The sequence below is a fragment of the Polypterus senegalus genome, chromosome 16, assembly GCF_016835505.1.
Source record: "Polypterus senegalus isolate Bchr_013 chromosome 16, ASM1683550v1, whole genome shotgun sequence".
In the NCBI taxonomy this organism is placed as follows: Eukaryota; Metazoa; Chordata; class Cladistia; order Polypteriformes; family Polypteridae; genus Polypterus; species Polypterus senegalus.
In genome coordinates this window covers 2,636,804-2,660,436 of record NC_053169.1, presented here as the reverse complement: position 1 = coordinate 2,660,436, position 23,633 = coordinate 2,636,804, and the positions used below count along the sequence as shown (strand labels likewise).

Here is a 23,633-nt window from a genome sequence, read left to right as displayed (position 1 = left end):
GGAAACAAAAGGGCACAATGAAGTGGGACTCAAATGGAGGTGAGAACTGACCTGGCATCCTTGTGGAGACACGCTGCCCACCAGTCCAACTCCATCCGTCTGTCCATTTACTTCTGGGCTCCGGGGTTCAAGCCCCTGCCTGAGGTGCGGGTGTCACTTTCTCCATCAGCCTTCTGGTGCCCACATCTCCATGAATGGCTAACTTGTGACTCCAATGTGTCCCAAGATGAGCAGAAGGCTGTGTAGGTAGGCCTTGGATTGGCACCCCGTCCAGGGTGCGTCCTGGCCTTGAGCCCCTCACAGTTGGGGTGGGCCCTGGACTGGACTTGATGGGCCTCGCAGTGGATGTATTTAGGATGGCGTCACCATTCTGTGCTCCAGTGCTGACGTCTCCAAGTCCCGTAAAGACGTCTGCCATATCAGAATAAATAAAGAAGTCGGGAGCCCGTAACATTGACGTCATTTTTTTGGTTTTATTTTCGTGATCGTGTCTTCCGTTATAACATATACATACATACATACAGTTCATACATTCTCTCACCCGCTTCATGGAGGTCAGGGTTGTGGGGGTCTATACAGTGTCAAGCGATTACAAAAGATCCGCAGCATTCACTCCAAACCCCAAAGCCTTGCCTAAAATGTCCTAACTGGCCAGCATGGCGGGGCGCGGGGGGAGTGCGTGATTGTGCACGGCCGGGGCTGGCGTCCCATCCAGACTGGGCTCCGGTGTCCAAGTCTCATGCTCCTCCAGCTTCTGGAAACCTGGAAAAGATAAAGGGAGCTCAGAAAACGGGCAGCTGGGCTGAGGATTTGGGGTCAGCGCTAATATTACGGAATAACAAGTGCTGACCAACTGTGAAACGTACAGGATGGGACTTTGACTGGGGACGGTCAGACACCTTTATGGCCACTCGCTTCATGTGCTGATGTGACACAAGGCAGGACGCGACCTCCTAAACGCCATCGGGAGAGGAAAACAATCCCAGCAGCAGCGCGTGCAAGGCAGGAGAGCAACGCTGGACAGTCCACCAGGGAGACCACCAAGAGGCGACCCTCAAGGCACATGCAGGCTGTCCATGGGGGACTTCTGGGACCACCACTTCTGGGAACGCCTCTGATGGGGGAGGTCATGCAACTTTTCAAAGGATCTGAGAAGCAGCACAGGAGCTGAGAGCGTCGGTGATGGGCAGGAAGGGGGGACAGCGAAAGTGAGAGTTATTGAAGGCGCTATATGGGAGATTGATGAATAGACATGAAAGAGAGAGAAACTGTACAATAGACAGATATAAGAGGAGCTATATAATGGACAGATAGGTATGAAAGGCACTATATAATAGACAGACCGAGAGATATGAGAGGCGCTATATAAAGGATACATAGAATAATGTGAAAGACATTATATGGGGTGGTCCAGATCTAATTATGCAATTTTCATTACGCTATATCTTATTAAGTTTATTACATAGAAAATCCCCCGAAAAATCACGGACCATGTGTGCGAACTGACGACATGAAGAATCGTCTTCGCACCGAAACTGGGATCGTCTCCGTATAAATCAAAGTCATCCAGACGATCTGGATCTGCAGAATTAGATCTGGACCACCCTGTACAATAGATATGAAAAGCACCATATAAAAAATAGAAAAGTCAGAATGATAGATGTGAAAGGCGCCATATAATAGAGAAATAATATAATAAACAGGCAAACAGATATGATGGGAACTGCATAACAGGTATACAGTATAACTAGACTAACTATATAATAGTGAAGAAAGGCAGTAGAACACAGATAGACAGATGGAAGTCAGTACATAATAGACAGATAAGAAAGGCACTCCATAAGATGTGAAAGGCGCTATATAATAGATAGATAGTGTGATGGACGGCTAGCTGGCGCCTTCCCTGCAGCATGGAGGTGCCCCGGATTCCCACAGGGCACCATGGGAGATGGAGTTTGGTTTCATAGCCTTGCTGGGTGCCGTGGGTGCCATTGTATGACGCTGAAGGGAGATTTTTATTTTGCCTGTAGCCCGGACGTATTCCCACGTTACGGGGACGGAAGAACAGAAGTACTTCTGGGCTGAAGAAAAATATAAGCCTTCATCTGACCCGGAAGTGCTATTGAATCACATGGACAGAAGGACAGGAGCACTTCCGGGTCATGGACTATTTAAAGGACTGCTCGAGACCCAAGCAAGACGAGTTGGGAGGGAGAGTGACGAGGATTGATTTGGTGTATTGGAATTATTGATTTACTGTGTATTGTGGTGGTGGAGGTGCTTGAAAAGCACATTATTTTAAGAAGAAATTAAAAATATTTCTAGTGCTTTTCCCTGGTGTCTGGACGTTTTGTCTGTGGAGTTTGAGGTGCGGCAGCGCCCTCTAGTGTCACAATAGATAGATTTGAAAGGCGCTATATAATAGATAGACAGACAGAAAGACAGAGATGATCCTGCCCAGCGGTTTCACTTTTAATCTTGATCTGTTGTCCTCCCGCTCCCCTGCCAGGCTCCTGTGCCAACTTCTGTTCCCTTGGCAGGCGTGGTGCTGGAAGATGCAGAGAGCAGACGCTGATTCTTTAAGAGCACACAAACTCCCAAATCGTTAAAGAAGGAATCCTGTAGCCTGACAAGGTCACCTTTTACACAAAGCCATCTTTGTCACCTGCTAAACGGATTCAGTTCGTCATTCTGCCTGAACTGTGCCAGTCTCTGCCTATCAGCAATGTGTGGCGATGGGAGAAACTTGCAGAAGGAGGAGCAACTCTGTCTGGGTGTTGTGACAGGACAGGAGAGGAGACTCGCCGCAGTTAAAGACACATGGAAGCCCACTCATTGTTTTCACCTAAAGGACTCTCAGACCGTGTAAAAGAAGATCCTCTGGTCCGATGAAGCCAAGAGAAGCATCATGTCTGGGGGAGAAACGACATTGCTACTAATGCAATGCCATGCAATGCCATGCCATGCCATGCCATGCCAGTGGTGTCAGCATCAGGGACTGGGAGACTCATCAGGGTTGAGGGGAAGCTGAACAGAGTAAAGCACAGAGAGATCCTTAATGAAAACCTGCGCTGAGCATCCAACAGGACAAAGCAAAGAGGACACAGGAGTGACTTAGGAGGACAACTCTGGGAATGTCCTTGAATGGCCCATACTTGAAACCAATGGAACATCTCCGGAGAGACCACCAACGGTCTTCATTCAACCTGACAGAGCCCGAGTGAAGTCCCCAAGTCGAGGTGTGCCAAGCTCGTGGTGTCAAAGGCTCCAGGATGGAACGGCTGCCACAAGTAAGCGCAGAGTGAAGGCTCTGAACACTCAGGTCGATGGGATATTTCAGGTTTTTATTTCTATTAAGTTTTCAAAAGTTCCTAAAGTCCTGGTTTCGCTTCGTCATCCTGGGGCATGGAGTGTTACTTGATGAGGCGATAAAACAAATGAATGGAAACGATTTTAGCACAAGCAAAACGTGGAAACAGTGAAAGGGGTCTGCCGTTTTATTCCCGATGGATTTTTGGCCTGCTGCTTTAGGAGCAGCCTGCATGTATAGAAGGGGCTACACATTACTGGAAACTCAGTGGTGACCGTTCCATTAATGGCGTTTTTTGTTTGTATCCCCCTTTTCTGTTTATTTTGTCATTTACTGTGTGACCCAGCGAGTCGGCCGTGGACCAGGTGGCACACAGAGGGTATCCTCTTTATCGGTGCCCAGGCGCAGGGAGTTTTCATTTAGTGACGCTCGCTGCTGTCCGCTGATGTCCGGGCCGTCACTCCGCCTCCAAAATACGGAGAAGAGGAGCTGTGAATTGAAACAAACAATGGCTTATTCCCTTGTCGCGGCGCAGGTTTGACTACCGTGCACAAAGACTGCGAGGTGTTAATTGGAAGCTTCACAGGCCCCCTCTGCCTCGTGCGTCTGCATTTCAGAGATGGCGTTGCTAGGAGTACGGGAGGCCTGCACTGTGACTCGAGCAGTAATTGGTTCAGCGCGACTGGCTGGCCTTGTTAACACGCCGCTTTACGTTTTCTTTTTTTGATTTGGAGACGGGAGCCGCAAGGAGACAGAAGAGAGAAACTAATTAAGACGACGAAGACATCGGTAGGCACCTTCAGGGAAGTCGGGCAAAAACGTCCATTCGTCAATAAACGTGTGGCTTTAGGGGGAACACAGAATACGTCGTATTAGGTCGTGGCCCTGCTGAGGTCCTCAGAAAGGAGATGAAGAAGACGAGGAGCTCCAAGGGATCACAATGAACCGTTAAGGACGGGCTTAATCAACATTAAAAAAAATCACTCTGGCGGTGACGGGTGTGGAGTGAGGGTCTTCAGAAAGGCCCCTACACTTACAAACATCTTGTTAAGTTGCCCCCTTGTGCTAAAATCATTTCAATTCTTGTGTTCCCCTCATCAAGCAACACTCAATGCCCCCTGAATGACAAAGAGATAATGGGAATATAGGAAAGTCTGACCCCCTCACGTGGCACTTCATCGAAGCCCCTCTGGCAGCCATTCCAATCCTGGAGTCTTCTTGCGTCGCACACCCGGAGTCGGGGGATTCTCTGCCATTCTTGGCCGTAGGTGCCCCCCCTCAAGCTCTGCCAGGTTGGATGGAGACCATCGGTGGACTTTTGGGTCTCTCCGCTGCCTTGCGACCCTTCAGCCCACTTTGGGGTCCGGAGTGCTCTGGAAAGCTCCCACTGGGGACCCTGACACACCCCGAGTGTGACAATGTGGGAGTGTAAAAGCAGGTGAAGGAGGAAGCACCACGCCGATTCCATAAGCCTCTCCATGCCTCTCGTTAATCGTCGCCGAGACACGTGCCGCCTGTAAGGACCAATTAAGACCAGACACCGTGGGGCTCAGCTGGAAGGTGTCGGAGAACACGGATACGGACAGCCATGAAGGGATCACCGCAGTTAAGTGTCAGAACGTTTACGGGACCGAAGGGGGCTGTCGGGCCGCACATGGAGATGTTGGGGTTTCTGTAGGGCTGGGGTGTTGCCCGCTTTTGAGACGTTGATGCCCCACATGCACCTTTATTTCCCGCTTATTCGAATTTTAAAAATACAAATAAAAACAGAGAGCAGTGACATTCACTGGGGAGAGGAGTGCGTTTCCCACACCGTCAGTCATTTACGTACCCCGCTTAGTCCAGAACGGGGTCACAGAAACCCCCCCAGAACTAGAGCCTGTCCCAGAAAGAAACGGGCCGCAAGGCAAGGAACAAACCCCAGACGGGGCGCCCTGCCTCACACCACCAGTCCTTTAAATCAGTTTATTCAGGGCTGGGTTGTCCTATTGGTTGAATTTCTTTGTTCCTTGCGAGGGTCCTTTTTGTGAGATCATCGGCCAGTTTTTGTCCCCCTTAGTGACTTGAGCCTGATCGTCTGAGTGGAGGGGGGTGGGGGTTCCCCTTTGGCTCAATTTAGGACGATCATTGGGACGGCGCCCTCCCCCCCGCCGTTGAATTGAACACAACCGTGGGGTCTATGTACCCCCATTGGTGACTCGCCAGGACCCCCTACCATTATAAACAATGAGGTCGTTTACCCAGCATTCAGTACTCGTCTGGAGATCTGAGAACAGGACATGAAATTGCGATTTTGATGTTTTTTTAGTTTTGTTTCCTTCTCCTCCTTGCTTGATGTCAAATTCCGGCTGCGTCTCCGTTGACGTATTTTACGCTTCATGATGCACCTCACGTTTTCACTAGGAGGCCAGTCTGGGTGCAGGCCGGTTTAGCACCCAAACTCTCCGACTGTGATGGCAACCCGCGCCAAACATGGTGCCAATGCACGGGAGCATCGGGCGCGTGTCACAAATGAGTACTCGACTAAAAACACACGGAGAGACTTGGATGTGAAACTGCAGTTGACACAATTTCTCTTTGCTCCCGAGCGCAGCAGGACTCTCCAGACTACCGTTTTTGTCGTGGTGGGGGTCCTGTGATGACCCTAATTTCTCCTTTATGCTCCTTTTTTACATTAATCACAGTTGGAAGTGAAGGGCATGGCAGCAACGTTGGCAGAATGCCCCGGGGGGGTTGTGTTTCGTGAGTGGCACATGAATTCTGGTGTCACACGCATGCACGTAGGGGCAGCTAAAGGGCCCTAGTGACTGCAATTCTGTCGCTGCTCCAGGGGTTGGCGCTGTGTCCTAATGCCACTCTCGCTCTTTCTCACTCTGCAGACCGGTTGATTGACAGCTAGGAGACCTCTGATGTCACTTCCGCTGTCCGTCCACCCGGACCCGCCTCATCCTGTCAGAAGGGCCCAAAACCAGAAGCTCCGCCATCTTGGAAGAGTTCTGTCTTGAAGTCCCATCGGTAGAAAGGACTCTGCACTATGTTGTGTGTTATTGCTGCCTCTGGAGTGGCCATCATATTCAAATCTCGCCTAAAAACGCACTTCTTCACATTGGCTTTTAATTCTTAACCTGTTTCATTTTCCACTTGCCTTTTGCTATTTTCTCTATTTTATTTGGTCCCTTGACCTGTTTTTAGTATCTCTGTTTTAATTCTCTCTTAATGTTTATTTTTAATATTTTGCTTTTAGTCCTGCTTGTTGTAACTGTACAGCGCTTTGGTCAGTTGTAATGCTGTGTTTTTAAGCGCTCAACAAATAAATATGGTATGGTATGGTATGGTATCTTGGCACTCCAACTCTGTTATCATTGTCCTCTCTTTCTGTTACACTAGTAATATCAAATATTAAAGAGACAGACCGACCTCTATAATCAGCCGGTGCTCAGGCCCTACAGGATCAGATGAGACCTTTGGTTAACCGTTTTGGAGCCATCTGTCGCAGCGAGGGGGCGAACTGACCAGTGTTGGGCCCGGACCCTTTAAGGAAAGCAAAGTCTGCATTACATGACAAACGTCGCTGGATTTACATGTCAGTCTCAGCTTCATGGGACGTCCCGCAGCGGAGTTACTGTGAGGTAAAAGGAGCCGCTCCACCTCACCTCGAGGAGTCAGAGTCTGGAGGCAGCGGGCGACGGGCGACGAGCATCAGGAGGACGGAAGGAGAGAATCCTGGCTGGCACTTACAAATAAAATCATTTTATGTGAACGCGGCATTGTGTGACATTGGGTCTGTGGCTTGGGGCTCAGTGGCGCCCCCTTGTGGTCACACTGTGTGATTTTCAGATTGCCTTTAGTTTTTGCTTTGCAAAGGATTCCTTGGCCTATGAAACCCTGGGAAAGATCTTAGAAAAAATTTTAAACACAGAAGAACAGACGGAAAAAAATCAAATCTGCCTGCCAAATCACGGCACGACGAAAATGAAGCTCCCTTTACACTTGAGAGAGGATTGAGACACACTGGCTAAGACACGACAGCCATGCTGCTCATCCACGGACGTTCATTTGTGTTAATAAATTTGAAAACTGAAGCAAAGGGAGAGCCGCGGAATTCCAGGGCGCTCAATTTTGGGTTTATAAGAAGCTTCAGTTGCCAGTCTTCACAGGCTCACCAAGGGTTACAATAAAAACTCGAATTACTTGCGATATCATTCCCATAATGCTCTTCCACAGAATCACGCTTGAAATTACATAATTGAATGACATTTGTTTAATTCTGATGGAATTTGATTAACACGTCAGGCCTCCTCTTCCTCTCATAGAAGCGGCTGGCAGCTCATTTCAAACGAAGCCCAATTCTCCATCCATCTGAATGCCCACCAACGGGATCTATTTATTTATTTTAGCCCTGAGTTACTGCAATCCATTATCATTACAGGAGGCTACAACACGAGTGTCTAATATTCAATGAGCATAAATAAAATGAAATAAATAAAGTGCCAGGGAAATCAAGAGCAAGTTAGAAAAGAAATGAGAAGGCGGAGGCTGGCATGGAATAGGCAGGCTGGCTGGCCACGGTGCGCTCATCTGTCATTCTGCCAGCTCCGAGAAAGCTGGAAAGCTCAACTTTATTGTGACGGATGTGCCGCTCCCATGTGAAATGAATCAGGGTGACAGTCATGATGAGAAAAGAGGGCCGTGGCAGTGCCCATCTGTGCGCCAAACACTGGGCATTGACGGGCCTCACACAGGACCTCGGGGTTCAAGTCAAGTCAGGTCAGGTTTACCGAGTACGATGAACGTCTAACTTGAGTGGAAGTAAAGGAGGAGGTGAGACCTGAATGGAGCTCTAGGCAGGGTGGTTGGGTTATATTTGGGTCCCACTTGGTGCTCTGGGGCACGCAGTCCCTCAAATGCACAGATGGTACATTACTGCACATTTAAAGGAGTGTGAGCCCCTTGCCATACACAGTGTGCGTGCTTTCATTTTCATAAACGGTGCCCAGCTGGTAACAGCGGCCACTCAGCATCGTCACAGTTAGATGACCAGCTGGTGCCCCCTTTCTGTACATACCGAGGGCATTATCGTCATATTTCTATGACCTGGGGGTGTTGGGTGCCCCTCAGTGTCTGAAGCATGCCCCTTAGATGACTATACCTATGTTGCCTAATGGATTTATAGGCTAAAATAAAAACTATTATATATTAAAGAAAAAAATAATGTAATAAAGAAAAGACTGAAATATTACACTAAACAATGGGAGGGCGGCTATGTGCATTGGGGTCCGTGGTGATGTGCAGTTACCGAGTGGGCGCTCAGACTTCGGAGGAGTAGGTGAGTGTGGTGGTGTGGCGGAGCAGCTCCAGGGTGTTGAGGGGGCGATCGGCTGACCGTACACTCAGGTGCAGATGCATGTGGTTTAGTCAACCTGACCACGGTGGGCGTCCATACTGAGTCTACGCCAGTGCATTACTGCCAACTATCACAACTCTCATGCCTTTCTCTTGATAAACGGCCTCCCCCAGTCCATCCATTAATCTCACCCCCTTGACTGGTATAACAGCGCAGCCCCATCCCGGCCAGGTTACGCCTCTTCTCACGTTGTCACTCTGTTACGATCCACCATAGCACTTAAACATATCCTGCCTGGCACTTTGCTGCTGGGTGAGGCTTCCACCCTAACCCACCGTGATGCTGAGAGAAGGGGATTATGAAAGCAGACGGTTTTATTGCTTTGTTCCGTTTTGTAGTCATTGAACCCGGTGACGGCCTCGCTGTCCACCCACTGATGGTTCCTGCCTTGAGCCCGATGCTGCTGGGACAGGCCTGAGCCTCTCATGACCCTCAACTGGGTTATGTGACCATGAGGATGGTTTATTATGTTTGTTTTGTGTTGGGCTAAACTTCACAGACTGTTTCTTTATCACCGGTGCCCCAACAGAGCTGGCACAGGCCAGGGCACAATAGGTGGGTACATTTCTATTTTTCAACAATTCCTGCTTTTTGCTGAATGAATGTTTTGCATTTTGGTGACAACTGAACATAATTAACATTTCTATCAGAGAACTGAAAATGCCACAGGGGTTGGAGGGGCATTCCGACCAGAGAAGGGGATGATTCCTTACCCAGATGGGAGGTTCTGAGCAGACAGATGGGTATGCCGACCAGGAGAGAGGAAGGAGCCAAGCCTGGAAGTGATGGCTGAAGTGGATGGGCAGACAGACGACCACCAGAAGATGTCGCTAGGATCTCCTAACTCCCCTGGGTTGCTAGATGGCAGCAGCCCTCCATATCAGTGTCCATTTGGGAACCAGCAGGGAATGCTGGGAGATGTAGTCCAGCAACACACCCCCTGCAGGGGACCATGGGTGCCACATGGGGGTGCTGCAGGGAGATGCACTCTCTTATGAATGGGACTTCTGTATAACCCGGAAGTACTTCCATCGGGCACCGGCCCTGGCACCAGTAGTACTCCCAGGTCCTTAATAAAAAGGACTGCACTCCCTTGTCCAGGCCGGAGTTGGAGCTGGAAGGGTATAGAGCAACACTCGACTGGAGGGGGGGCAGTGCTGTGGTGGCAAGAAGAGCGGCATTGTGGAGAGAGAACCCGTAAATATCTGTGGAGGAATTGGTGAATAAACCTTCCTTTATTTGAACCCGGGACTCTCTGTGTGAGTGTGTCTGGGGCTTGCTGACACCCCGGTTTCCATCACAAATGATAAGCCACATTGAGGTAAACGGCAGGAAGGGAGAAGAGCAGTGAGGGCAAAGCAGTATGCCAACCCAAAGCCGGCTGGCATGCCAGTGCACCATCCAGGCCTGGGGACGACACGAGGTCCTCTTTCAGCAAATGTCCACAAAGGCCAGCGCTTCTTTCAGATTCCATCCGTGAACACCAGCTCCCTCCACAACGCTTGGCATTCAGACACAAAAGACGGGCCGCATACCCACAGTCGAGCATATTTAAAAAAAAAAAAAACAAGTCCGGCCGTCTGGCTTTAATTTTATTCACGCAGTGTCTTCTCCTTGGGGATGGAGTGGATCTCTCCTGTCAATTTGCTGTAAACACCAAACACCTCATAAGGTCTGAAGCCTTTTAAATTCAGGCTGTCTTCATAACGATAACAGCATTATCAATCTTACTCCCATGAGAAATAAATTAGATTTGTAACACTCTGCCATCAGCCGCTAAACAACTTAAAGCACACATGACCTAAACCAATTCACAGCGGGCCAGAAGAGAATGACATTTAAACGCGTTTTTCCATTACTGTATGTATGTGCCATAAATGGAATCCACTGTCTGTCTATCAGGCCCATGCAGTGGGCTCCAGCTGCTCAAGTGTGAGGGGAAAATTAAAGTTTGAATGAAATGTGGGATCTTATTTAATCACACCTGGCGCTTCAATCTTGCGTTGGCATCAAGCTGCTCTACTGTATCAAATTGGGCCTTGTGACATTTTAGGGCCAGAAGAAAAGAATTAACTGTTCTGTAGCCTGAAAGGAAACCAGCAGATCAGCTTCCCCAAAAAAAAGAAAACGTCGTACCCACAAGAAGCTTCTCATTTGCATGCCATCTTCAGGAGTGACAAATACTGGCATCACCTGAGTGTCAGAACATTTACAGGACCGCACCGTCTTCAATGAGTGACAATGAGAAGAACACCCAAAGGTCACGGTGACGGTGGCCACACGGTCCAAGGAGAGAGCCTCAGAAGGCAGCCATTAGTAAGACTCAAAATGACAATTCAACCACAGTGAGAGGGTGACGAAAGAATGGACTGAGCGCTGCAGAGGAGAACGCTCATATGGGACATGCGTCAAAAAAATCTCTGGAACTGTTAAGGAAAAATAAAAATATCATCAAGCGTCGTTAAAGTCCCTTCCTTGAGATCCAATACACTTGTCCCATTCCCTGTAGTCCTCTGCGATCACAATGTGTTGAGGCCTGGATCAGAGAATCGGGATCAAGCCATTTCCAAAGGGTCGGAGGGTTCCCATGAGCACAGTGGCCTCAAGAATCCCACCAGGAGTTGGCCATCTGGTCAAACTGAGTAACTGGGCCAGAAGAGAGGTAACCAAGAACTCAATGGTCACTCTAACAGAGCTTGAGAAGTTCTCAGCTGAGATGGGAGAACTGGTCAGAGGGATGGCCATCTCAGCTTCTTCCAAACCAGTGTAGTTGTGTCCGATGGACCTCCACGTCCACCATCAGTTGGCTATCGCACCTCTTCAGTATGGTCTCGTTTCGAAGTTGGTCCCGAAGAGTGACAGCCAGGAACTAACGTGGACAAGACATTTGGAAGACTTCCAGTTGATTCTGCTCAGACTTGAGAACAGTCACCGTTTCAGGTCCGTACAGAAGGACTGGCAGGATCAACGACCTTTAAAGGGGGATTTTCGTCTTGATGGAGATGTTTGACGACTAAAACCGAATTACTGTAAACCAGGGGTCCCAAACTCCTGTCCTGGAGGGCCACAGTGGCTGCAGGTTTTCATTCTAACCCTTTTCTTAATCAGTGAGCTGTTTTTGCTGCTAATTCACTTCTTCGAATTCATTTTAATTGACTTGCTTTTGAAGACTCAGACCCCTTAATTGTTTCTTTTTCCTTAACTCTTTGAGGGCTGAATATTTTTTCCAAAAAAGCAATGGTTTCACACGTAAGTCAACATAAAACTTCGGTTGCTATGTGCTGTGGCTGCTGCTGGCACATGTTTGGCATCTCTGGTGGCAGTGGCTGCGTGGGGGCACCTCAATGGTCTGCAGGAATGCATGATGGGCCAGCTGACTGGCTGTCTTCGCACAGCAGGTGAGTGGAGGTGGCAGTTGCAGTGTGACGCCAAATGGTTTATACCTCTTATCATCATAAGTGGTGGTCCTCCCAGGCAAATGCTGTTGTAGGTGCATCAGCTACACAAACGTGTTCAGCACTACGATCAGCTGGGGACTGATCAGATGATGCTGGTACCTCACTTTCGTTTTTGATATCCATCTCCAGATCACTTGCATCAAACTCGGAGTCCAACAAGTCAGAGTCCTGTTCAACGAAATTACGTTAAACGTCCATGGAGTATTTTGCTCTGCACATTTGCTTTGGTCACTCACCTGATTTCTGCGCCATTTTAGAGGTTGTTTGCTCTTCGCTACTCACGCACATGACGCGAATCGAGGTTCAATTAACACAGCTATGTAACTTTCCTTCTAGCAAAGAGAGTCGACCTAAAATGTAACGATGCGTTTTCTTGCAGTTTGACAAAAGTCGACATCAGCCCTGAAAGAGTTAATTAACAGCCAAACAATAATGAGATACAAAATGAGCCAAACTGTGACCATCATATAATATCTGAAAATAAAGAAAGGTGAAGGTCTCAGGAATGCTGATCTGCTCAAGTCCCCTAAACATTTTAACAGAAAAGAGAAAAATCGACAATTTCGGAAATGTCTGCTATTGCACAATGAGAGCAGCAACAAGCCATGGAATTAAAGAGCGGGTTTAATTAGTGAAAAGAATCAGAGCCTCATTAACATGAGGCTCCAACAATGATGGACGGATTAAAAGGCAGAAGTCTACGTGACCATCATCATCATCAAGCCCTTCCGTGAGAACCCTAAATCCAAAGAGGACTGTTTCATTTATGTTAGGTAGAATGCCCAGAGGGGACTGGGTGGTCTCATGGTCTGGAATCCCTACAGATTTTATTTTTTCTCCAGCCATCTGGAGTTTTTTTGTTTTTTCTGTCCCCCTTGGCCATTGAACCTTACTCTTATTCGATGTTAATTAATGTTGATTTATTTTGTTTTAGAATTGTGTCTTTCATTTTTCTATTCTTTAATATGTAAAGCACTTTGAGCTACTGTGTGTATGAAAATGTGCTATAGAAGTAAATGTTGTTGTTGTTGTATTAAGCAGCTGGTTGGAGTGAAACTGGTTGGAGTTTGAGGCCCTGACTTAGCTGGTCTTCTGTCGGCTCACTCACTTCACGTTTCATTTCTGTTTGGGTGCCATTTAAGGAAAGAAATGAAGCAAATCAGAGGAACGACAAAGAGATTCAGGGGAACAAACCTTAAAAAACAAGTCAATGAAAAAGAAAGGAAAAGGAGTTCAATTAGCAGCAAGAACAGATCACTGATTAAGAAAAGGGTGAGAATGAAAACCTGCAGCCACTGCGGCCCTCCAGAACCGGAGTTGGGGATCCCTGCTGTAAACTGTATGATAATATTCTTATATATAACAGTTCAGGTTTTTTTGACGTACGTACCATATGAGTGTCCTTCTCTATAGAGCTCAGTCCATTCCTTTGTGACCCCCTCACTGTGCTTGAATTGTCATTTTCACGTCTTCCTAATGGCTGCCTGCTGTGGCTCTAAAAGCAGGTCTTCGCTTTGATATCATGAGCGTATGTCAAATTCATCCAAGTTAATAAAGTGTGCAGAGAGCGAGGGGCTCCAAATACTTTCTAAATATATAGACAGAGCAAAGTGATCAACCCTGCTTGACCAGGTCAGTATAGACTTGTGTCCCCACGTCGCCCCCGGATGTGACATACGTAGTTTAGAGGTTTCAAGCTTCACTCCTCCCGCATCTCACGTGTCCATTTAAAACTCTTCAAAAACGCTCTCTCTTCACCGGTGTTATCATTCAGTTCAGCTGAACGAGAGTTTGGCTCAAGCTGCCCGTAAAACTGCTGCTGTTTTCTAAACCGCTTCCTCCTTAAACAGTAAGATGTGACATGGTGTCATTGAAAATAACGGCAAATAACTTCAGAAGCGGATTAGGAGTTTTACATTGCAACGGACGACAGGAATAGGCTGGCATCCTGATCGGGACAGAACCCGATTCATTACACAGCGTGCATTCAGAGCAGTGGCGCCCCGATACACTAGATGGCAGCACACCCATCCTAGGATTTGCACACAGACACCCACAGTTGTATTTCCATGGGGCAGCCCGGTTGAGTTCTGTGGGGTCCACCAGGGGGAGCTATTGGGATTAGTAATCCCTACTTTCTAAGATTTCCGATTGACCCGGATGGGATGTTCCCTAGCACTACTGTCCAAGATAAAAAGGTGCTGCTCTGCCACATCCAGGTGGAGTTGGAACTGGGAGAAGAGAGACGGGCAACACTCACCTGGGAGGAGTGGAGGAGAAGCCAGTGAGCAAAAAGAGAAAGAATTCTAATGTGTGGTGTTGTAAATTGATAAAGAAGCCTTTAGTAAGGTAACTGTTAATAATACGTTCGTAATGAGGACTTGTGTCTGTGTTTGGGATGCTGCAGCGCCCCCCACAGGTCACAATGGTCTAATGCTAAAACCCTGCTTTAAGTGTGAATGGGTACGTAATGAAGGTCCGTCCATTTAATGAACCCTCAACTGCTTTCAGTTTGGTGTCTACCTTGTCACTCGGAAAATAAAGCAAGTGATGCGCGTCTGCCGTCGGTCACTTTGCACATCCCGTAGTTGTGACACTTTCCGATTACGCCATACCGTAACTCTCCATTAACTAGAAGCAGGTGAGGTACAGTAGCTGCTCAGCGCTAGTCTGATTCATCTTGATTTGCTGCCGACTTGGTGCCCGGTAAACGATGTGCAAAGTCTGAAATTTACATCTGTCAGCAGGAATGTGAAATGCCAAGATGTTTGTTTGTTGACCTTTTCGGTGAAGAATGACTCCCTAACAGCCATTGTTATTGAAATCCACAATATTTCATATTTCTTCATGAAAACGCACTGTACAGTAACTAAGAAGATAACGAGGCGTGGGCACAACGCCCCCCCCTCCCCCGTCTCACTTTTATTTTCCAGTTTTCCTGGAATCCTTCTAAATAAACTTCTGTGCAGTGAAGAAAACATCCACCCATCTCTTAAATCCAACGTCAGGGGCGTCATCCTGCACAAGAAAGGGAAGGTGCCAGTTCATGGCAGAACTCAGCCACACTAACTAAACTCTCTGTTATACTGGTTGGCGTGCCACTGGGATGTAAGACAATAAACAGTATATGTGAAAAAGCAGACGGACATGGAGAGGACATTCAGGCACCACACAGGAAGTGACCGGGCCGAGGCCTGAATGTGGTGCTCAATCAGTAGTGGTAATCACTGTGCCACCGGGCCGCCACTCTAAACTCCTTATATTACTTATGCAAATTTTCAAGCCACTTATGTCGCCAGCATTTCCATGCATTAACAGGGAATTCCAAGCATTTAAGGTAACTGGAGTTAACTAAGAAACATTCCATTGATTGTCCTACGCACTTCAGGGCTTTACAAGCAACTGCCACAGTGAAGCCATGAAACGGCGGGATGGAAAAAGTAAATTTAGAAAACTGAAGGGTGAATAAGGAGACGCACGTTACTTTTTTTTTTTTAAAAAACTGTAGTAATTGGTTTGCTAAGTCCTTTCCATTTCCTTTGTCACGTTCGATGGACTGTAAATGTCTGCAAGGCCTTCACAAGGTCTTCAGACGCTGTGCTGGTGTGACATCTGTCTATCTTGTCACACACGTGTGAGTAGGAGACAGCTAAAGGGCCTGGGCAACTGTAATACTACACCAGACCAGAGGGTGGCAGAGTGTGCTGACTGTCTCTCTCAGTTTCTTGCAGACCATTCCCAGGAAATCTCAGCAAGTTCCGGCACTTCCGGCGCCAGCACCTCTGATGAGGTCACTTCTGGTTCCGGCATAGATGACATCATTTCCTTCCCCAGCCCTTAAAACCGCCATCTTACCTCCAAAGAGTCAGTTCTGTTTTGGACTCATATTTCTATTCAAATATTTCAAAAACTTTTACAGCTGGGATATAATATACGGGTGGCTGCCCCAAACCTTTATGATGCCTGGAGACTCATAGTTATTACAATCTACAGTATATATCTACTGTATATCTACATATATATATATATATATTGTCACACACGCATGCATGGAAGGCAGCTAAAAGGCTCAAAAGACGGCAATTCCTCGCCAAACCAGGGGATGGCGCAGTGCACTAATCCTTGCTCTTTTCCATTAGCAGACCGATCACCGGAAATTCCACATGGGTCCGATGACGTCACTTCCGGTTCCGACATCAAGACGTCACGTCTGGTCCGGAGGATGTTTTTCCAGTTCCTGCCCAATGAAATCACTTCCCGTCTACCTTACTTATAAGCACAATGTTTTGCTGTTCTTCTTGTTCTTTGTTACGGGCTGATCTGTTTTAATTTGAGCCACAGCTTCAAGTATATGGTTGGCTGCCCCCAAACCTCTTTCCGTGTTATGTGGATCATTTACAATATGTATGTATATATATATACATATTATATATTAAAATCGAACATCTGTCTGTCCGTCTGTCTGCTTTTCACAAGGGAACTACTTAAAGGAATTAGATTGGGTTTTTTTCAAGAATTTGCTTCAACATTCTGGTTGATTTTGTGACTTTTCTCATTGCATTATGTATCACAGTTCGCTTACGGTGCCGATTTATTAGCATGGATCCGAGAGAGTGGCTGCAGGCCAAGGGGAGGGGGAGGCGCCACATGTTGGAGCGCACCTTGCCTCCACTTACCTGTTTGTCCAGTAGACATTATCATCTGGAGATTGTTAAGGAGTAACGTTTGACGTTTTTGAGATTGGAGAGATCAGAGCTCTGTGTGTTTTAGAAACTTGCTGCTCATTGGCAGAGATATCATGGCCACGTGCTCGTCTCCCCACGCAGGGGGCGCTCTAACGTCACACCTGAACACGATCAGATACGGTGCCAACGTCTATTCATTTTCAAAGTTTGTCCTGTTTCACTACTATGTGGGTGCAGCAATGGGGTTTATAAAATTTCTTATTAATTTTATTACAATCCATACAAAGCAATCAAGATTTTACAAAAAGAGAAATTGAGTTAAGAGAGGGGTTTATAAATTTTATAAATATTTTGCATGTATTTATTTGTAAGCTAGAGAAAGCTATGTAATGTAAGAGAGTGTTTACTTCACGGATGAGAACAGCTTTGATGTCTAGATAACCGACCCTCTCAGTCTTCAGGAGGGACTCAGGATGGTACGTTTACGGTGAGGGTTGGAGCGACAGACCAGCTCGACGAGGCTGACTGTGTTTGGACTTGGAGCACATAAGCCATCACCTGCAGGAAGGCCATAAACTAACTAAACAAAGCAACTGGGGGACGAGTTGTACCCGTGTGCTTTCATTGGTGACTGGTCAGGAAAGGACAGATACGCTAATTCTGTTGGTCTAAAGATTGGCTGTTTAGCATTCTGCACTACGACCACCCCATTGGTTGGTGTTTAGTGGTAAGAATGGTAAGAAGTTGGTCACTTTCCTTGCCTTTACCCCCCTCTCTCTCTCACTTTCACCATCTGGCCATGAAGAGAAGACCATGATGAAGACCATTCGATCTCGGCAGCCATACGGAGACAGGCCTGTGGCCCGTTTCAATACCCTTAATTCAAAGGCCATGTGGTAGCAAAGACCAAGTCAGACTGAAGATAAGCTGAGAGCCGCCGATGGACACCAAGATGCTCTGCTCCTCAGGCTGTAAGGGTGTGCTTGGCCAGTATTCACATTGTATTCTGCTTCCTTAATACTTTTGGCCATTTTGTCAGTAATAAATACGGTAATTAAACGTGGAACGTAACTCCTGCCTGTTTCTTTCCTCTCTCTAATTGCCGGGTACTAAAGTACCTGATCATAGAGTGGTAAGTGTATGGGATTTTAGAAACATCCACACAATAAAGAGCATAAAGGAGAAAACCGAGTCACCATGGCAGGGCCGTCTTAATGCAGTTGCCAGGGGGTCCCACGCTATGAGGAATCGCCGAGTTCCTGTATGCTGGCCCTTGGCCATTTTCATTTGTTATGTTCCCACCTCACAACAGGAACTGTAACCTGAATGCACAATATGAGGACGATGAAACAAGTGCAGTATGTTCAAAGGGGACAACACCTTATTATTTTAAAATGATCGTGACTTAATGGAGGACCTTCCCCTAAATTACTTCAATGTGGTGTACAGGGTGGTGATCAGGAGTACATGGAGGACCTCCCTCTGGATTTCACACAGGAAACCTTCATTGTTTCAAAGCCATCGCGTCTTCACAGCGGGTTATCGCTCTGATGCGGTGTGTGGTGCGGCCCACCACGGAGGCAGTTCTGAAGAGAGAGTGAGGCGGTGTGAAGCGTGGAGCTCCGTCTTGACCAATAACTCTCCAAAGTACCAACAGATATGTAAGGTGCTGCCAGTACTTATGGTCAACCAATCAGCACAATTCATTGTCCGAGGTCCACATATGACAGTTCCTGGTTGTACAAAAAGTACACACCCTTGGAATTGGGGCTAAAATGAGTACCAGAAATGCCCTACCAGGAACTAGAAATGGCCTGAGTTCTTCAAGTAGGAATAGTAAAAAGTTTCTAAAAAGCCTGAAAAATGTTTGTGTGGTGGCAAAGTGCCAACTGACAGAAATATTCTGACCCTGTGCTTTGGCTCAGGTGCATCCCATTCTATTGGTCATCACTGAGATGTTTCTACACCTTGTATGGAGTCCAACCTGTGCTAAACTGACCTGAATGCGCAGGACTAGTAAAGGCACACACCTGTCTAGAGAAGGTCCCACAGGTGAGGGTTGAAGGAAATGCCTGAAGAGCTCAGAGACAGGACCGTGTTGAGGTGCAGGTCTGGGGAAGGCTACAGCACTGAAGATTCCTCCGTAATTCTTAACTGGCAGAAGGCTGAAACAGACACAACTCATCCTAGCGCTGATCGCCTGACCAAACTATGCAATTGGGTGTGAAGGGCCCTGGTAGAAGGGGGTGACGAAGAACCAGAGGGTCACTCTGGCTATGTGAAAATGGGAGAAACTTCCAGAAGGATAATCATCACTGCAACACTAAAGTAATCTGGGCATTATGGGAGTTTGCAAAAGGGCACCTAAAGGTCATTCAGACTTTGAGAAACAAGATTGACTGGAATGATGAAACTCAATTCTAAGGGTCACGTCTGGAAGAAACCAGGCAATGCTCATCACCTGCGCAATACCATTCCAAAGGAGAAGCGCAGTGGTGGCAGGATCAGGGACTGGCAAACTGGTCAGTGATGAGGGCAAACCGAACAGAGTGAAGTACAGAGATACCCATAATGAAAACCTGCGTCAGAGCGCTCTGGACCTCAGATTGGGCTTAATGTTCACCTTCTAACAGGACAAAGCAAAGACAACGCAGCAGGGGCTTAAGGACAACTCTGGGAGTGACCTCGAGTGGCGCGGACAGAGCCTGGCCTTGAACAAAATCGAACGTGACAATAGCCGTCCACTGATGGTCTCCATCGGTCACCTGACAGAGCTGGAGAAGATCTGCACAGGCGAATGGCAGGAAATCCCCAAATCCAAGTGTGAGCAGCTGTCCTGTGTCTAACCCAAGAAGATTCCAGTCTGGAATTGCCAGCACAACGAAGTAAAGGGTCTAAATACTCGTGTCAAAGGAACATGTCAGGATTTTATTTTTAACAACACTTCCTAAAATCCTCTCTTTGCCATCCTGGGGTATCAGGTGTTGCTTTATGAATTTAAACGATTTTAGCACAAGGCTGCAACAACATAACGAAATGTGACAAAGTGAAGGCACTATATGTGTGCGAATCAAATAAATGAGGCCCCTTTTAGAGTTCTGGCCTCCCAAGAATTCAGGGAATGTCTTAAGAGCACCTCCAGTCGTCCTGAGTATTATTAAAAAACACGTCAGCAAGATTTATATCAATAAAATATAACCTTGTCGTGAATCCAAATCTGAGTATCACATACCAAATTGGATAATGGAGAACAATCTGGAATCCTGCAGTTTGGCACCACTTCTGATCTGGAGTCCATTATACAAAAGAACACATGGGATTCATATTATACTTTCAAGAGAAGCCAGTAACTTTTTGGAGCAGCCATTGCAGCTTTAACACTGAGTGTCATCTGCCGTCTGGAGGCTGTGAGAGTTTTGGACAAGATGGGCTTTTGATATCTAGAAGCTGAACGAGTGATACTGGGAATGGACGGAGGCTCCGCCCCAATCACTGCTTTTCATCAACATTTTTTATCTAGCCCCTCCCATCTGGGCTGTCACTACGCAGCGCCACTCGTGCAGCGGCCACATGATGAGGGGGCTGAGCATTCGGTTTTGTGCCATAAGCCTGTGTGACGTGTCATGAGTGGCGCGCTTGTTCAGATCGATTCCAAGTGAAGGAGGAGATCAACATGACGATTGTTCTTTTGAAGCAAGGGGCCCGAGTTCTTCTGCAAGGTGTATAACATGAACACGTGTAATCGTAGCAGGGATTGTTTCACCAGCTTAGTGGGGACAAAGGAGCTCGTTATAAAATCTGTCACGATCTGGCTAACAAGTTCAAATTTTTTACAATTGTTTGTTGGTCTCTAAAAAATAATTTGCACCTTTTTTTTTTTTTTTGCGTTTCTGAGATCAAGGAATAGATAGATAGATAGATAGATAGATAGATAGATAGATAGATAGATAGATAGATAGATAGATGAGTGAAAGGCACTATATAATCAATAGATAGATAGATAGATAGATAGATAGATAGATAGATATGAAAGGCACTATATGATAGATAGATAGATAGATAGATAGATAGATAGATAGATAGATACTTTATTAATCCCAAGGGGAAATTCACAAAAAATCTAGTGGTTCTGTTCGTCTTTTGCTTTCTTATATTTTTAACATCGTTAAAAACGATTCACCATCTCTCGTGGTTGCCATCTTGTTTGTCTTATGGAGATGACACCACGTTGGAAAGTCGATGCTAACTCGACTTCAGTGAATCTTGTTATTGCTAGCGCACATCAATCAGAAGGCCAATAGAAAACATTTTAAATGTGATTGGCTGAAGATGAAAATGATCGCTAGGTCCCCCCGCCCATTTCTGCAGCAATGCCTTCTTGGGTATTTTTTTTTGCTGCTGTTTATGTGCGCCCTTTATGGCTTACGACTCACTGCACTGTTCTGTGGCGACGTTCAGAGCTTTGTTATTCAATTGTTGTCTTTCCGGTTATGAGCCCTACGTGAATGCTGTCTTCATCGTGTCAGCTATCGATTACAATTTTTCTCAAAACTGCTGTCACCTCAAGAAGACATTCTGAATGTTGACTTCCAGGTTTAGGTTACGTATTCAGTTTTAACGCTTGGTTTAACACTCTTCTCGGTGATGACCACTTTGCTATCTCTCCTGGTTCATTTTCTTTTGATCTCACGGTGTACCTTTACCAGTACCCTAACAAAACTGAGTGTTTTTATTCATCTTTTGCTTCGCTCGCAGCATCGTCTTGTTTTCCTAAAGGACACAATCATGCTTTAGGATGCTGGTAAGCGATTCCCAGAGGGCTCACGTTGCGATGTCACTTGCATGAAGTTTTAAAAACCTGGTGCAACACATTCAAGATTTGGGGTTGTGTAATAAAACCCTTTGCATCATTTTTGTTTTGTTAGATTTTGAATTAACTGCTTATAGCCATTTTTCTCTGCTCTCTGATTGTAATTTACTTCCTGTCCCCTTTCTGGATTACGACTCACGACCACGATTCAAGCTACAGGTCTGGAGCCTTGTAAGTTCAGTATTGTCTTCCCGGTGTTAGGAACTGGTACTTACTTGATTTTTTATGAGGCTTTCCTTATTAAATTTCTCGAATGACCACTCATTTTGAATTTTTTTTTTGCTAGGTAAGGATTAAGTCCGTTTATTAATTCATAGCTAATTCTGCTCCGTTTTCGGTGCCACCATTTTGTGTCTCCCATCATAAGGCGAGCATTCTGCGTTGTTAGGGTGTGTGTCCTTCCTGTAATCCTGTGGTAAGTAAAAATGTTTTCACTCAGAGAACTTCCTCATCTGTGTTTGCGGATATCAGAACTATTTTCTTCAAAATGATCCAGTCGTTTTTTTTGTCCTCCTGGTTTTGACTTTTGTTCTTGAAATATTCGATTTTTGTCACTCGTTTTGGCTTTGATCTCTCAGTTTGACCCCTTTGCTGGCATTGACTGCACCTTTTCTCCCAGTTGCCTTAGAAAACACTTTGCTGATAGTCGTACTGACGAGACAGTAAAAGATTTTAATGAAAAAGGATCGGAAGATGAGACTCGCAACCAGTAAAAACAGTCGATTAGTGGTTACGTTTAAAAAGCTAAGCAAAAAAATCTTTTAACCAGAAAATATATTAGTGCTGTTGTCACATATGGGCTTCAGTGGGTCTTTTAACTAGAAAAATATATATGAGTCTGTAAAGAGGAATATACAAATCAAAAAACTGTAATGTGCACCACCATGGGAATCCTGATAATGGATACTCTGGACTAGAAAGTGATGGTCTGTTCTGTCAGCATACTTGAACACCAAAACGAGAGGCAAAATTCGAGGTTGAGAGAACAAGCAAGAGGTAAAAACCGAAAAAGGCACGTGACTAGAGTGTGCACAAAGCTTTTTTGAGAGTGTTTGGTATCCGCATATGAGATGTCAGATTTATCCCATCGCACTGATTCAGCACAGGTCACACCCTCAGAGGCCACGCCCCTAACGACGGGATTTCAAGATGGTGCCTGTACGCGCCATTTCATCGTTACATAAATATTTTACTAAATGACAATCCTATAACCCTCATAAGTAGAATTGAACTGGTATATTCTTGCCATTTCTAACAGCTCTGACTAAACATTATTCTCAGTTAGTGACCAGCCTTGGCATGTGTAAGGTGTAGAGGGCACACGGTTTTAAACCGTGCCTACGGGCCTTTTGAGTGTGTGAAGTAACACGTAAGACAACACGCTTATTTAAGTGCTCAGCCGTACACTTAAGGCTTACAGAAGAAGAAATTAAGAACTTTTAAGCACAGAAATAACTAAAAGTTTCTCAAGAAAAGCTAAGTTTAGAGAAGACATATTTTTCTTCTTTTTTGCCTTTTATTCTATGTGTGTAACTGCTTTTTTCTTTACTCTTGTCTGGATTATTTGCTTTTAACTTTCACTAAATATTTTTAAAACGGACTTTTGAACTGAGAGATTTCTTTCGGCACACGTTTTACCTGTGCTTGAACTCGCCTTATACTTCAGTGGCTACAGTGCTAATTGAAGACCTAAAATGGCGTCCATGACGTTGCAAAACACAACACAACATCTAAACCACAGACAATTTCAAGCACTTAATAAAAATAACAGACCCCTCAAGAAACCCTCAATACAAGTATCTGCATAAAGCCCAATCATGACATGGTCTTCCCAAGTGATTCTGGGAAAGATCACTTTGGTAACGGTCAACACTCTAATAAGAACAATATGGTGTCGCAAAAAGGC

General features: G+C 46.1%; 1 protein-coding gene across 2 annotated transcripts in view; it reads right to left on the bottom strand.

The window, feature by feature from the left end:
• Positions 1–451: 451 nt before the first annotated feature.
• samd12 (sterile alpha motif domain containing 12) overlaps positions 452–23,633 on the bottom strand; it is a 170,941-nt gene continuing 147,759 nt past the window's right edge. For both annotated transcript variants that reach the window (XM_039737897.1, XM_039737898.1), the window contains exon 6: positions 452–762. The gene's annotated coding sequence lies outside the window, so the exon portion shown is untranslated. The remainder of the gene's footprint in view (positions 763–23,633) is intronic.